The sequence below is a fragment of the Podarcis gaigeae genome (genome assembly GCF_964106915.1).
Source record: "Podarcis gaigeae genome assembly, chromosome: 8".
NCBI classification, from domain to species: Eukaryota; Metazoa; Chordata; class Lepidosauria; order Squamata; family Lacertidae; genus Podarcis; species Podarcis gaigeae.
In genome coordinates, this window is record NC_139684.1 from 18568223 (window position 1) to 18585003 (window position 16781).

Below are 16781 nucleotides of genomic sequence, written 5' to 3' on the forward strand. Positions count from 1 at the left end.
TCTCAAGCAAACGAAGTTTTTGCAAAGTCTCCAGGTGCTAGTCTGGGGAGGGTAGGTAGAAGGCACACACACTGTCCAATTCAGCTGGGAAGAGAGGAACCTCTCTGTCTCTCTCTCTCTCTTTCTCTTCTGGATAGGGAGTTGGAGACTCACGAAGCGAACGCTCACACCTGTTGGAAGCAGCACTGCAGAAACTGAAGTCACATTCGTATCATACATTCAAAGTGCTCTTATACCACTTAAACTGTCTTGTCTGGCTCCCAGCACTACTACCACCAAAAGAATCCTAGGGACTCTGGTTTGTCACAGAGAGCTCCAGTTCTCAGTACTCTTAACAAACTACAGTTTCCAGGATTCTCTGGAGGAAGCCAGGACTGTGGCAGTGGTATTAGTGCTTTAAATATATGCTGTGGGTGCAAATTCTATTCTGGCACGCCAATGGGTTACTCACCACCCCCCCAACGTCCCAAGACAGCTTACAATAAAAACACAATGTTAAAAGCAAACCTGCCCTTTTCTTCCAGGAAAACACAAATCTTTGCTGCTGAGTTGGAGCAAACGGCCATCAGATTGCTGTTTGCTCCAATGCAATGCCAAAGAGAGGGTTTTCCTGGAGGAAATAGCAGGACAAATAGAAAACCACTCAGACCTGTGATTTCTAGGCACAGGAAAAGCAGAAGTGTGGACAAGTCCTCAGTGTGAAAAATGAGGCAAACTTCTCACTGATACACAATCTTCCCACCTATGTCTGGGTTGCTAGCATTCAATGTTGGTTCTGCTCAGACAAGACCCCATTCATATGAATGGACCTGATTGACCTAGGTGCATAAATTTCAGTGGGCCTGAAGAACTTAGAAACTCCCACCCCGTCCCCATCTGCACTATGTACCGTATTTCAAACAGTGTCATAAAACCTTTAACATTCATGGCTTTCCCCAAAGCATCCTGAGGGCTGTAGTTTGTTACAGGGTATTGAGGGATGTCAAGGGCTGCATTGTTTTTAAGGGCTGTAGTTCAGGGTAGAGCACCTGCTTTTGCGTGCAGAAGATCCCAAGTTCAATCCCCGGCATCTCCAGGTAGGGCTGGGAATATCTCCTGCCTGAAGCTCTGGGGAGCTGTTGCTGCCAGTCAGTGTCGACAGTTTTAAGCTAGAAAGTATCAGTGGGTTGATTCAGAGTAAAGCAGCTTCCAATGTTCCCATCTTAAGCTAGCAGCTTTCACCATAACTCGTCGTTCATGAATTTTATTGGTTAATTATGTGTTGCAGAGGTACCAAATTTGGGCACCGCTGTTCGAAAACAATTGCTGTGGGCTCTGATGAGGGGGCAGGGGGTAAGCGGCGTCCCTATAAATATCGAGCCTCGTTGTTAAAGCTTTGACACATGAGCAGCAATTAGAAAATGCTACCAGCCATCCTTCTAAATGAAGTTTCTTTGATTTCCACCAAACCCCACCCTGGCTTTTACGGGGGAATGTAATTAGTTGGAAAACCAGCAGCCGGGAGTCAGTAGGGGGCCTCCTTTGCTTGAGATAATGGCCCAAATACCTCCTCAACCCAGCCCAGCATATTTCAATCTTCTGATGAGACAGGCCTGGTATTGCCTGGAGCCTAGATCTCCCCCTCCCCTCCATCTCACACTCTACCCTGAGAACCACTTCAGGCTATTGCAAATCTTGTGGATTTTTTTATTAACAGGCCCCAGGGCTTGGTTACTCGACAGGCTGCCTGGCTCCTGTTTCCTGGGAGGGGGCATGAGAAGTGCTGAGACAGCAATATTTTTGCACAATAGCTTGCTTCCAGATGTCAGGCTAGCCTGGCTCGGCCCCTAGGTGAAGGAGCCGCTAGGCTCTCTCCCCTTAGGTACCGGTAGCTGCCCCTCACCAGAAAATGGCACTTAAAAGGATTGTGGTCTCTCTGGTCACATCCCCACCATCCATTTAAAGCACACAAGAAGAGCCTGCCAAAGGACCATTTAGTCCAGCATCATATTGTCAAAATGGTCAACCACATGCCTGTGGGAACTTGAGCACAAGAGTTCTCTCCCTTCTTGTGTTGTCCAGCAACTGGTATTCAGAAGCATTCCTGTCTCCCAGCTATGGAGGCAGAGAGCAAAGCTATCATGACTCGTAGTCGTTGATGGCATTATCCTCCAAAGCCCATCCAAGTTTGTGGCCATCACTGCCTCCTGTGGTGCAGAGTTCCATAACTTAACTATGTGCACATTGAAAAAAAAACCATGGCTTCCCTTTAAAAATATTGAGAACTGTACCTTGTTTAAAGGTGCTGGGAATCATAGCTTTGGATTTTGAATACAGATCCCAGAATTCTTTTGTGGAACACATGTGTTTTAGATGCATGGTTTGGCTGGAGAACTGCATTGTAATATGTGGAAAAGTTACAAATTCCAAAGGTTAGCTATGTTGCTGGGAAGATGCTGGGCTCTCCTTAATAAGCAGAGGCTGGATAGTCATCCATCAGAAATGTTGTGGATGCAAGATCCTTGCTCAGAGTGGCTGGCTGGACTGAATGACCACCATGATTATCTTATGGCTCTAAAATTCTGTGATTCTAAGTGTGAATGGGATTGCAGCCTTTATTGTGCATAAGTTTTCTTTCTTTAGGTTTGCATTGTGCATAGGTTTTCTTCCTGAATCTGCTGCCAATCAGTCTCATTGAATGACACCCCACAATTCAAGCATTATGAGAAAGATCACCAGATGTTCATCTGGTGCCCATAGCTGTCACAGCGGAGAAGGCTCTCCTCTGTCTCCACAGTCAGAGGCAGTAATGTTTCTGAATACCTGTTGCTGGAAACCACAGGAAGAAGAGTACTGTTGTGCTCAAGTCTTGCTTGTGGGTTTCCCATTGGGGGATTTGATTGGCTACTGTGAGAATAAGATGCTGCAAAAGCTGGACCATTGGACTGGTCTAACATATCTGAAGGACTATTGTATTTTAATATTTTGTTGGAAGCTGCCCAGAGTGGCTGGGGAATGAATGAATGAATGAATGAATGAATGAATGAATGAATGAATAAATAAAATAATTATTATCAAGGCTTTTCTTATGTTGTTAACGTTCATGACCAGTGGCATTTAAGAGGTGCATTTATCTCAATGCTTTGAAAAGTTTCTGTTGCTGATTTATTTTTAGCATTAAGTTAAAGACACAAGAGTAAGGCTGAACACTTTTCTGGTCAGTTGACAGCTCTGTTTAAGAGAAAAGAGGGTGGGGTGGGTATCTTTCACTCACCACTTTTCATAATTTCATCAACCTCTAACATGGCTTTTAGTCAAAACAAAAAAAAAATTCCTTCCAGTAGCACCTTAAAGACCAACTAAGTCAGTTCTTGGTATGAGCTTTCGTGTGCATGTACACTTCTTCAGAAGTGGTCTTTAAGGTGCTACTGGAAGGAATTTTTTGTTTTGTTTTGACTATGGCAGACCAACACGGCTACCTATCTGTAAATGGCTTTTAGTCATTATTTCTCCTCTAAGTTAATATGCCTTAGCCAGACTTGACAGAAAAGGTTACTCCCCACCCCCACCCCCAAGAGATATTTTTCAGCTTTGTCTAGGTTGCCACGGACCCGGGGGTTTTATTGCTGGGAGACAGACTCCACTCCAAGTTAATCAACAGCCCACAAGGGGAGTCAGACTGTTTTGCTTAAAAGCATTCCCTCTGGTCATCAGAGCTTTACGGCTCTTTTGAGGCTACAACCATGAAGCATCAATAGTTGATCGCAGGAACATAGGAAGCTGCCTTATACCGAGTCAGACCATCGGGTCCATCTGTGTCAGTACTGCCCGCACTGACTGGCAGAGGCTTTCCAGGGTTTCAGACATTAACCTTCCCCAGCCCTACCTGAAGATGCCTGTGATTCAACATGGAACTTTCTGCATGCAAAGCAGATGCTCTGCCACTGAGCTAAATTTCTTCCTTTAGTGTTAGGCAAAAATGCTGGCCATCTGATACTGTGGCCCTATTTGCAGACTGCAAAAACAATGGGGCGTTTGGGCAATTTTGGGGGGTAGCAGGGAATTTCAGAGATGCACATGGAACTCACCTGGAGGCCTCCTGGTGCTCACGTGCTGCTGTTTGTTCGTCCCTGGGCTGATGCGACACCATAACCCCGTTTACATGTTAACTGGAATATGGGGACACAGGGAGCTGCCTTAAACAGACCATTGCTCCATCAAGCTCAGTATTGTCTACACTGACTGGCAGCAGCTTTCCAGGGTTTCAGGCAGGAGTGTCTCGGAGCTCTCCTTGTCAGGGATTGAACCTGGGACCTTCTGCATGCAAAGCAGATGTTTTACCATTGAGCTATGGCCCTTCCTCAAGATTGTATGAATAGTAGGTGGGGAACAAGCCATCAGTGAGATGTCTAGACACATTTATACAGACGTCTGCAAGGAGCAGGAAGCTTACATGTTAACAGCCACTGCAGATGTCCAAGCCAATGTGTGAACACAGATTGAGGCTTTGGAAGATGGGGAATCATTATATTTCAAGTGGTGCAAAGCCAATTTTGCTTATCTATTGCATTTATATCCCATTTCTTTCTCTAAGAAGTTCATGGTCTCTCTCACACACCCTTTTGATTTAATCCCCACAACAACCCTGTGAGTTAAGTTAGGCTGAGAGGCAGGAATGGCCCAAGGTCAACCAGTGAGCCTTGTGGCTAAATGAGGATTTGAACACTGGTCTCCCAAGACTCTAACCACTATGCCACATTTGTAGCATTATAGGAATTCTGAGGTCTCAGATATAGAATAAATGGTGATAACTGCACAAGGTAAACACACATACATAAGTATATAAACCACATGTCTAAAATAGTACAGGAGAGCTATCCAAAAGCCATCTTGGCTTTCCTAAAGACTAAATATTTACTTTGCCTCCTTAATCCCCCCTGCCTGATAACAGGTAGGCAGATAGCAATCAGGGAAGTTCCTGAAGGGATTCCTCTCCTATATCTATGAACCTCCTTTGTATTAATTGTCATTGTTTGCCCAGATGCTCTGCATTGAGGGATGTCTGAAGTATCCTGATTGTCTTATCAAATACTAATGTTTTGTGTAAACTGTGTCTGCATGGATGTAAAACTTGCCAAATCCTTAGGAGTATCACACTTTGTCCTGCCTGAGCCACAGTAACCCCACCTTATGAGTGATGTAATTTCTGACTGTTTGTAGAGGGGGACTATTCCAAAATGAAAATCCTTAAAAGAGATGTTTCTTCTTGGTTCTGGGTCTCTCTTGCCTCCTTTGCTAGGAAGGGAGGAAACTCTGTTGCAACAGAAAAATAAAGATCTGCCTTGCTTTCACTGCATCCTGCCTCCATCCATTCATCTTTGACCAATCATGGACTTAGGGGACTCAGTCCCTTGGGGAGTTGGGCTGCAAAAGCCAACCACCCCTATTTTTCTATATCAGTAGTTAAGAAAGGCCTGTATAGACACCCAAAGGAAGTTTAAAGTGGTCACATCTTTTCATTGCTTGATATCATGTTCTAAGTCCTCCCCAAGTGTGTGTGTGTGTGTGTGTGTGTGTGTAGGCAGGGGTGGACTTTGATCTTTCAAATTTCAGCAGCGCCCTGTACAAGGCCAATTTTTGGGCAGGGGGTCGCCTCTTACCTTCCATTTGTGCATGCACAATGCCATATTTGCAATGCCCTGCAGCACCGCCCGTGGCTTGGCGCCCAGTGTGGGGGAACTAGTCATGCAGCCCTAATTCTGCCTTTTGTGTAGGCAACCTTAAAATGGTAAAATATAGCTGAAAAGAATAGCAAGGAGAGACAAGAAGACCTTCTTAAACGAGCAATGCAAAGAAATAGAGGAAAGCAATAGAATGGGAAGAACCAGAGATCTGTTCAAGAAAATTGGAGATATGAAAGGAACATTTCGTACAAAGATTTCCATAATAAAGGACAAAAGTGGAAAGGACCTAACAGAAGCAGAAGACATCAAGAAGAGGTGGCAAGAATACACAGAGGAATTATACCAGAAAGAAATGGATGTCTCGTATACCCCAGGTAGTGTGGTTGCTGACCTTGAGCCAGACATCCTGGAAAGTGAAGTCAAATGGGCCTTAGAAAGCACTGCAAACAACAAGGCCAGTGGAAGTGATGGTATTCCAGCTGAACTATTTAAAATTTTAAAAGATGATGCTGTTAAGGTGCTACACTCAATATGCCAGCAAGTTTGGAAAACTCAGCAGTGGCCAGAAGATTGGAGAAGATCAGTCTACATCCCAATCCCAAAGAAGGGCAGTGCCAAAGAATGCTCCAACTACCGCACAATTGCACTCATTTCACATGCTAGCAAGGTTATGCTTAAAATTCTACAAGGAAGGCTCAAGCAGTATGTGGACCGAGAACTCCCAGAAGTGCAAGCTGGATTTAGAAGAGGCAGAGGAACCAGAGACCAAATTGCAAACATGCGCTGGATTATGGAGAAAGCTAGAGAGTTCCAGAAAGACATCTACTTCTGCTTCATTGACTATGCAAAAGCCTTTGACTGTGTCGACCACGGCAAACTATGGCAAGTTCTTAAAGAAATGGGAGTGCCAGATCACCTCATCTGTCTCCTGAGAAATCTCTATGTGGGACAAGAAGCTACAGTTAGAACTCGATATGGAACAACTGATTGGTTCAAAATTGGGAAAGGAGTATGACAAGGCTGTATTTTGTCTCCCTGCTTATTTAACTTATATGCAGAATTCATCATGCGAAAGGCGGGGCTGGATGAATCCCTAGCCGGTATTAAGATTGCCGGAAGAAATATCAACAACCTCAGATATGCAGATGACACAACCTTGATGGCAGAAAGTGAGGAGGAATTAAAGAACCTTTTAATGAGGGTGAAAGAGGAGAGCGCAAAATATGGTCTGAAGCTCAACATCAAAAAAACGAAGATCATGGCCACTGGTCCCATCACCTCCTGGCAAATAGAAGGGGAAGAAATGGAGGTAGTGAGAGATTTTACTTTCTTGGGCTCAATGATCACTGCAGATGGTGACAGCAGCCACGAAATTAAAAGACGCCTGCTTCTTGGGAGAAGGGCAATGACAGGCCTAGACAGCATCTTGAGAAGTAGAGACATCACCTTGCCAACAAAGGTTCGTATAGTTAAAGCTATGGTTTTCCCAGTAGTGATGTATGGAAGTGAGAGCTGGACCATAAAGAAGGCTGATCGCCGAAGAATTGATGCTTTTGAATTATGGTGCTGGAGGAGACTCTTGAGAGTCCCATGGACTGCAAGAAGATCAAACCTCTCCATACTGAAGGAAATCAACCCTGAGTGCTCACTGGAAGGACAGATTGTGAAGCTGAGGCTCCAGTACTTTGGCCACCTCATGAGAAGAGAAGACTCCCTGGAGAAGACCCTGATGTTGGGAAAGATGGAGGGCACAAGGAGAAGGGGACGGCAGAGGACGAGGTGGTTGGATAGTGTTTTCGAGGTTACCAGCATGAGTTTGACCAAACTGCGGGAGGCAGTGGAGGACAGAGGTGCCTGGCGTTCTCTGGTCCATGGGGTCACGAAGAGTCGGACACGACTAAACGACTAAACAACAACAACAACATAGCTGAAAAGCAACACAAGGAGAGCTGCATTCATTGTAACTATAATTATAAGATTATTGTATAATCCTATAAGGGGGTGTGGCTGTGACTATAATGAAGGGACCCTGCATTTCTGAATTTATGTACCACTCCATTAGTGCAACTTTATGTGTGCAATCTGAATTTCTGGGTACGTGGTTGAATCCCATTGGAAAAGAGCAACAGCCCAGAAGCGCTCTCTTGAGAAGCACCAGGGTTCATTGACAAGCAATGCATAAAATGATAAAGAGCAAATATTACAAAGCGGTGCCAGCAGCTCCCCTCCCTTCCACGCATCTACCAGGCACGCTAAGGCCGCCTGGCTGACTGCATCTGATCGCTTAATTCCACCAGGAGGAAAGGGGGTGTTGGTTGAACCACAGGAGCCAAGGCAACACGAAACCAGAGCCGAGCCAGAGCAGGGTGGGGAGGAATCTAGTCCTGAACATTTGACCTGGCAACAGCTGCTGGCATGGAGACAGGTCTTCCTCTCTCCCTTTCTGACAGCAGCTGCAACTGCCTGGAAGCCTGTGATGTGGCTCTGGGGAGGCCAGCCAGTAAGAGGTTTGACCTCCAGGCTCGGAACCCAGCCAGTGGATTAAAGCAGCGGTTTTTCCAAACAAGCCCCAAGCGCTCCCCTTAGGCTGAGCGTTGCATCGGAAAGAACAGTGGTGATAGGCAAGCTGTCTCTTCCAGGGATGTTTTTCTGCCGTTGATAGGCTTCTTGTCGAGGATGTGTCTTCATGGAACCTCAGAAGAGATGGCACACTTCTAAATGTCAAATGCGTGGGTGCGCGGGATGTCAAGCAAGATAGCTCAGTGCTAGAGTGTCTCTTTTTGGGACGCAGGTAGCACTGTGGGTAAAACCTCAGCGCCTAGGGCTTGCCGATCGCATGGTCGGCGGTTCAAATCCCCACGGTGGGGTGAGCTCCCGTCTTTCAGTCCCAGCTCCTGTCCACCTAGCAGTTCAAAAGCACCCCTAGGTGCAAGTAGATAAATAGGTACCACTTTATAGCAGGAAGATAAACAGTGTTTCCGAGTACTGCGCTGGTGCCGGCTCGCCAGAGCAGCTTCGTCACGCTGGCCACGTGACCCGGAAGTGTCTGGCCCCCGGCCTCTTAAGTGAGATGGGTTCACAACCCTAGAGTCGGACACGAGTGGCCCGTACGGGCAGGGGTACCTTTACCTTTACCTAGAGCGTCTCTTTGCATATAGGATGTACTGTGTTCAGTCCCCAGCATCTCTAAGTAATGCTGGGAATGCCCCCTGCCTGAAATCCTGGAGTGCTGCTGCCAGTCAGTGTTGACAAACCTGAGCTAGGTTCATAAAGCAGCTTCTTATGCTCCCTTGCATGTTTACTTAAAAGCAAGTTCTTCTTTGCTCATTGGAGCTTTCTCCTTACTATGTGTGTTTAGGATTGCAGCCTTAAGTGGCATTCCAAGCAAAGATAGGGGCCTTGCTTCTGCTGATGCTGTCCTGCAGTTCAAATTCTACCCCCCCCCCAAGGAATGAACTCCTGTTTTGCAAAGCCTTCGTACCCAGCTCCCCACTGAATGGTGGAGTGGCACCAGGAGTTTGACCCCAATATGGGTTTATGGCGCTCAGCACAGCCAGAGGTGGAGACACAACTCCAAGGCGGCGTCAGGGGGCAGCAATGTGATCTCACATCAGCCACCGAGCTTCAAAACAACAGCTGCTCCACAATAAAGAGCTCTCGTTCTTTCGTTCCTCCCACTCCACCCCAAAATAACTCATGCCCTCCAAATAATTAGTTAAATGCCTGTCCGCACAGCAGGTTGCATGTATGTGGCTATGTGCAGAAAGGGCCTTATATAGACCCTTAAATATTACAAAGAGTCCTGCAAGTTTCTGCACACAGAGATGAATTGCAATCACCTCCTGGGAACCTGCATCCTGTCCTCACCGTGGCCAACCAGTTGCAAAGGGAAGCCTGAAAGAAGTATTAGAGTGCAACAGCAACTCTCCCCACAGCAATTGGTATTCAGAGGCATAACGTCTCCACCTCCAGAGGCAGTGCACAGCCATCATGACTAGCAGCCACTGATACCCTTCTCTTATATCAGGCATGTCCAAAGTCCAGCCCGGGGGCCACTTGCGGCCCCCGGGCTGGTTTCAAACAGTGCCCCGGGCAATTTTGAAAAAGCAATCTCTTGCAGCCCCTGAACGTCTGCCCACCCAAAGCCATTTCCTTTTTGCAGGCTCACCAGGAGCTCTCCTCTCTGCATGGGAGGTGTGGCTAGCCCCCGCGACATTAGGGAGTCCCCAGCTGGGTCACTCTTTGGGTCAACCAATCTGGGGGGCGTGGCTAAATAAATAAATAAATACTACAGTACACGTTTGAGATGTTGATGCTGCAGCGATGGTGGTGGCAGAGGGGCGGCCACCGCCTTGACCCAGTGCCAGATTTATGTATAGGCTAAGTAGGCTGAAGCCCAGGGCATCTAAATCTAGGGGGCCTCACCAGCCTGCCTGCTCCCGAGTGCCGCTGTCTTCCCTCTCCCAAAATTGTAAACCCAAGACTTCATGCAAGGGCAAGGCAACTCAGGCCCAGCAACTATGAGACTCAGGGCTAGCCAGTGGGGCCCAATTTGAAGCAGTGGGGCACAACTTGATTTATTTATTTTTGTAGGGCCCCAGTTCACAGCCAAAGTCTGCAAAATCTTATAAATATAAATAAAATCCATCTAGATTGCCCTGGTTGGGGGGCCCCTTAGGAGCGGCACACGGAGCCCAATTTGGCCAAATTGCTCCAATTGCCTTAAGGTCAGCCCTGATGAGACTGTGCAGGGGTTGGACTGATAAGCCCTGCACCTTCTAGGTCCCTGGTGTCACCATTCAGAGTACAGACTCAAGGACTTGTTTGTCCTCAGTAACCAAAATTATGTTATCAACATATACAAGCAGAAACATTGTTTTCCTTCATTTGCAAGAAATCGTACAAAACAAAGTGGCCCTAATAAAGAAAAGTTCCAGGGTGGCAACAGAAAGCAAACTAAAAATGCTTTTGCAGTTCATCGGAACTTTCCAGCAATATCAAGTTATAGGAAAACTGGTGCTATTAACAGTAACCCTTCTAGTTGGTTAATTGGTTCAGCAACTTTCATGAATATGACATGTGATGCTAATTATTTTCCCTAAGAGTTAAAATGATAACTAATCAGAGGCAGCTACAGTTGCAAATGGCAACAAAATATCTGTGAAAGGAAGAGGAGCAAATTTCTTCAAATGTGTTGCAGGTAGAAATACTGTTTGTAATGAAGTGAGAGCAGTAGTTTACTTGCTTGAATTAACAACTAAGAAAGTTTTGAGAATTTAAATTCTAGATTAAAATTGATTACTTAATTGAGATGGGGATTGTAACAAAAACACTGGGGCCTAATTTGAGGGCCTGGTATCTAGTGGGCAGACCAAAGCACTCGTCAGGAGAGCTATGAGATTCAGGTGAGGGTCAGATGCCTTGTGAATCCCAGCAGGTATATAACAGGAAGACCCTGCCTGGCCTCTTTTAAAGTTGGTAGCCATCATTAAGCCGAGAATGCTGCTCTTATTTCTGAGCTCAGTTTCTTGGTCATGTAGGAGTGTGATGGAATTTTGGGACGAGTGTGATGGAATGTGACAGAACTGTCTGCTAGAGGGAGCCTGCAACAAAATGTTGCGGCATAGAGTCCTTGTGCTTTGGGATTCTAGCCATTCAATTCCTCTTCCCCTCTGTTCCTTCCACACACACACAACGGCCAGTCAGCATTCTGTGGCAACACAGCACTTTCATTTCTCATTGGCCTTTGCTGGAGAGCTCCCTCTCACTTAGGGTTCATATACATCTTGCTCTCTTTCAAACTCTTGGGGTTCTCCAAAGCTTGCTAGTGTTTTCTTCTTGTGCATGGGGGATACACCCTGAACATCAGCAATAGACGGGATTGTGATCGTTGGATCAGGCCAATGGCTCATCTATTCCAACATCCTGTTCTCACAGCGACCAATGGAATGCCCCAGTGGGAAACCAACAAACAGGAACCGAGCATGACAGCAACATTCACCTCCTGATGTTTCCAGCAATTGGTCTTCAGATGCATACACCAGGAATAAGACACCAGTCTAGAAGGGCCTTGATATAATGAATTAATTCCCCCAGCCACTCTGGGCGGCTTCCAACAAATTAAAACACAATACGACATCAAACATTAACATTTGCTCTGGTGCAATGTCATCTAACCTCCCAGCAAACAACTCAGAATGAATGCTCCTTAAAGAGCCAGCTGTGGTTTCCTCTCCCTGCATACAAATCAGGATGAATGCTCAACAAACACCCATAGCTAGGGGTTTTCAACCCCTTTGGAAAGCTCACAAAAAAAGACCACGTGATAGTTTTCTTCAAATACCTGAAGGGCTGGATAGGTTATCTAGAGGGCAAAACTGTAATGGATAGGTGGCAATTGCATCACAGAAACAAATTAAAGCGGAATAACTCTGCCATTAATTCACCATCATCGTGTCACAGGTAGGTTGCAGAATACACCCACAATAAAAGACCAGCCTGCAGGAGATCTCAGAAGTAGAAGGCAATTGGTGGCTACTAGCCATGATTGCGATGCTCTGCCTCGATGGCTGCTTCTGAAATCCAGTTGCTGGAAACTGCAGGAGGGCAGACTGCTCTTGTGCTTGGTCCCCATCTTGAGGATTTTCCACAAGCATCTGGTCAGTGGCCACTGTGAAAACAGGATGCTGAACTAGGTGGGCCATTGGCAAGTGTCTTAGCCTCAGAAGGCATGTAAGTATTTTATTAATGTCATTGGACGAAGTGATGAGAGACCAGAAGCAACCTTTGGCACAAATAAAAGGGGGAGGGGGAAAAAAACCCTACCCCCAAATACCCTTTAAAGAATCCATCGCCTGCAAATGGCACACCACACTTATGGCATCTGCGGGCCGCTGACTCTTTACATGGCAAACCTCAGAGGGCTGGGGCTCCCTCTTGTTTACGAGCTCTCATAATTTAGAGGAGGAAATGTGAGGCGCAATTTTTTTTTTAAAGTCCTGCAGTTTCTTCCCCCCACCCCACCCCCGCTTCTCCAGCAGATGCCTCTGCTTTGCTCAATTGCTTTTCTCCTGTCCCCGCCCCAGCAGCCCCCTCTCTCCTCCCAGCAGCTCAACCCTTTGCTCCTTCCGGGCAGCCGGAAGAGCAGAGTGTACTCAAATCCCCTTATGGGTTTTCCGCGCAGGCAGGGAGAGTTTGGGGAGCCAGAAGTCTTGTAAACGGAGGCAGCTGCAGAAGAAAAGACAGGTGGGGAGAGGAAGGGTGGGTGGATTGGCTGGGAGACTAACACTGCGTCTGCAAGAGGAAGGGAGGGAGGGCTGAGTCAGACCCATTTAAGATGCCCCAGGTGGCTCACTGGCTTTGGACAAGAACATGCCTCCTGTCAGTTCAGCCTATTCATTGCTCTGCCCAGCTGAGTTTTGACTGTGCTTACAAGCAGCAGCTCTCTAGGATCTCAGAAAAGGGCTTTCTCAGCTGTACCTGGAGGTGCCAGGGACCTTCTTAAGAACCGCCTCTGCCCATTTAAAGCAATCCAGACCCTGCAATCATCATCTGAGGCCCTTCTTTGTGTGCCCCTCCACAAGAGGTCTAAGGGGACGCAGTTGGCACTGTGGGTTAAACCACAGAGCCTAGGACTTGCTGATCAGAAGGTCGCCGGTTCGAATCCCCACAATGGGGTGAGCTCCCGTTGCTTGGTCCCTGCTCCTGCCCACCTAGCAGTTCGAAAGCATGTCAAAGTGCAAGTAGATAAATAGGTACCGCTCCAACAGGAAGGTAAATGGCATTTCCGTGCGCTGCTCTGGTTCGCCAGAAGCGGCTTAGTCATGCTGGCCACATGACCTGGAAGGTGTACACCGGCTCCCTCGGCCAATAAAGCGAGATGAGCGCTGCAACCCAGAGTCGGTCATGACTGGACCTAATGGACAGGAGTCCCTTTACCTTTACCTTTACCACAAGAGGTCTGGAGGTAGCGAAACAGGAATGGGCCTTTTCTGTGGTAGCTCCCTCCTTGTGGAATGCCCTACCCAGGGAGGCTGCTTGGTGCCTTTGTTATAAATCTTTAGGCACCAGGCAAAAAAATCAGCCTTTGGCTGATTAAACTATTTATGGCCTTTTAAAGTAAGTGTGTGTGTGTGTTGGGGCAGGTTTATTGTTTGCTACTGTGCTATGCATTTTTGTGTTATATATTGTAAACTGCCCTGTCATCCTCGGATGAAGGGTGGTATAAAAATTCAATACATAATGGTGATAAAGGTGATGATGATGATGCAGAGCAGATGTTCTGCCACAGAGCTATGGTCCTTCCCTGAACAGATGGCAACACAGGAATACCACTGGTCTGTCTAACTCAGTACATAACTGGCTAGTGGCAACTCTCCTGGGTTTCAGGCAGGGTGGTTTTCCCAACCCTACCTGGAGATGCACAGGATGGAACCAGGACCTTCTACATGCAAATCAGGTGCTCAACCACCGGGCCACAGTCCCTTCCCAATACTTACACTTGGAACCCTTGCCCTGCATTTGGCCTGTGTTTCCTCTTTCCCTATAACATCGCTAGACTTCCGGTTGGCCTCAGCTTGAATAAAAACCACTCCTGCCTGCCTGTTGCAGATGCAAATGGGCTGTGACTGCATGGTGCATGGTGGCAGCTGGCAAATGCAAAAAACTTTAGCACGCCCATGCAAGTAATTGTGGCTATCAACAATGAATTCCCTGCAGCTCCTCCCAGCTGTGCTGAACCCCAAAGGCGACAAAATAAAGAGGTGGCCAAAAAATAAAATGAAGAGATGGCCCTCTAACCAGCTAGCCAGCTCTTCCAGGCAGGTGTAGCTTACCACACATCAGGCCTGGTCAGCCTACACCAGCTCTCTGCAAAAACAGCTTTTGTGTGTGACACTCAGGTGCCTGCAGAACTGGACAGTGGGGCTGCTTGGGGGAGAAGGAACGTTGAGAGTCTGCATAGAAAGGGGATTCCAGAAGATTGAGAGCCTAAGAAATAGGTAGTCGGAGCAGAGGCATGGTGGCTGGAGAGAAGGTGTACCATAGTTTGAATGTCGGCAAGGCTTGTTAGTGCCGATGGGAGTTGCGGTTCGGCAACATCTGGAGGGCCAAAATTTACTCACCCCTGCCGTATAGGCATTGACTAATGGGAAGTGATAGAAGGCCTGAGGGAAACCTGAGCAGAGGGTTGAGGGGATATGGGAGCAGGAGAAAAAATCAAAGAGATGGGGTAGAGAAAGGTCACACCAGGCCTAACTTGAACAACAGCAGCTGCAAGCTGTTGGAAGTGGCCCAGCAAAGAAGGTTGTGTACAGACCATACATTAAGAGCACATGACACCAATGAATCCTGGGAACTGTAGTTTGAGCCTCATAGAGCTACCGTTCCCAGCACCCTTAACAGACTAAAGTTCCCATAATTCTTGGAGGAGGGGGGATGTGCTTTAAATGTATGGGGTGTACACAGCCAATATCTGGCTGAGGAAGCACTATCAAAACAAGGAAGAGAGAGTAATGGTTGGGTGGAATTTCACATGTCGGCAATTTTCTGAGTTGTAAAATGGGATAGAATTATTCCATTGAACCAGCCAGTCACAGGATGCTGGTAACAATCTATCCTTGTTTGTGTCATCCTGCCCCCTGGTGGGCACAGTAGCAAACGACCACTTTGGCAAAGCTGGAATTTTGACATTGAAAAAACCCAAATCAGTTTAAAAAGGGTTAAGGGGGAAAATGGTAAAGTAGCAATGAAGTATAAACTTCCAGAATGGATTAGAGTGAACGATGATAGGCTAGAGAGAGAGAAAAGTTTAAAGATAAGTGGAATCCCTTAACTGAATTTACGTGGAATAAATATAACATAACTGTTGATGAGTATAATAGCTTTTCTAAGTGGGAAAGTATTAATATATGCATATCAAAAGGTATTACATGTGTGTATTTAATAACTTCTTGTAACTACTGCATATCTTTGAGATTTAATAGCTTTTTAAAAAATAATAAAATAAAAAGCAAAGCCCAAATAAATAGATAAATAGAAAATCTTTACAGTGCAATGATCTAATGCATTCTGCCTCCCCTTAGGCATGCTCAGGTGGGCTTGTGGATGGACACCCCTCATTTGAAGGTGCCGTTTTGCATGAACCAGCACAGAAGGCTGAGTGAGTATGATTGTCTACATGACCATGAATAACTTTCCTGATTGTAAGATGCTTGAAAGCATGGACAGAAATTAAATGAAGCTAAAACTCAGCTTCCATTCGAGCTTTGATCAGTTTTAAATGTTCACATAGAATTAAAAACACATGATCTTTCTCCCTTTTCCCTTCCCCCCACCCCGCCGCCACACTCTGCTTTCCACGATAATTTGCCTTAAAAGACAAACTCTCATACTCTCAGCCAACCTGATACAACTGTTCCCCCTACTGGCGAAAGATAGCATAGCATCGGGCACACAGAACTTTGCTGCACGGAAAGTGCTTTAAGCACATTACCCCTGCTGTAACCTACATGTAAGATTGCCAATTGACTTCCCACCCAGTGCTTTAGGAAAGGGCCATAGCTCAGTGCTCATGCAAAATACCCCAGGTTCAATCCCCAGCCTAGCATCTCCAGGTAGGGGTGGGAGGGAGACCCCCTTCTGATATCCTGCCGGCCAGTGTAGGTGTTACTGAGCTAGACGAACCAACGGTCTGACTCAGTATAAAGCAGTGAGCATCCTGTGTTCTAAATAGAAGCCCTTGTTTTAGCACAGTGGTCAGCTTTCTTCTCTGGAATTTCACTTGGCACGCCAACCAACCGTTTGGCCTCTTGCTTGGAAGGGGCTTTGTCAAAATCTGAGCCAGAGGCTGCGGGGAATGGGAAGTGCTGAGGGATCCTTGGGCGGGGAGGGGGGGAACAAGCCCTCAATGGCTCCCTAACATCCCCCCACCCCGCGCTTCCTTGTACTCAATCCTCATTAGCGCGAAACCCCACTTCAATTAACACAGGGCTTGGAAGGCTCCTCCTCCCCTTTTGTCTTTCCCGTAATTGGACTGGTCCTGCTGCTTTAAGTAGGCAGCTTACATGTCCCGAGGTACCCTGAGAAAAGCTGGGCATGGCACGGAACGGTCCCTGTCCC

At 46.8% G+C, this 16781-nt stretch overlaps 1 long non-coding RNA gene across 1 annotated transcript in view; it reads left to right on the forward strand.

Annotated features, from left to right (window-relative positions):
- Positions 1-16781, forward strand: part of LOC310850908 — a 136210-nt gene that overhangs the window by 77113 nt on the left and 42316 nt on the right. Inside the window, exon 3 of the long non-coding RNA XR_014567462.1 lies at positions 15746-15822. This is a non-coding gene — a long non-coding RNA (uncharacterized lncRNA). The remainder of the gene's footprint in view (positions 1-15745; positions 15823-16781) is intronic.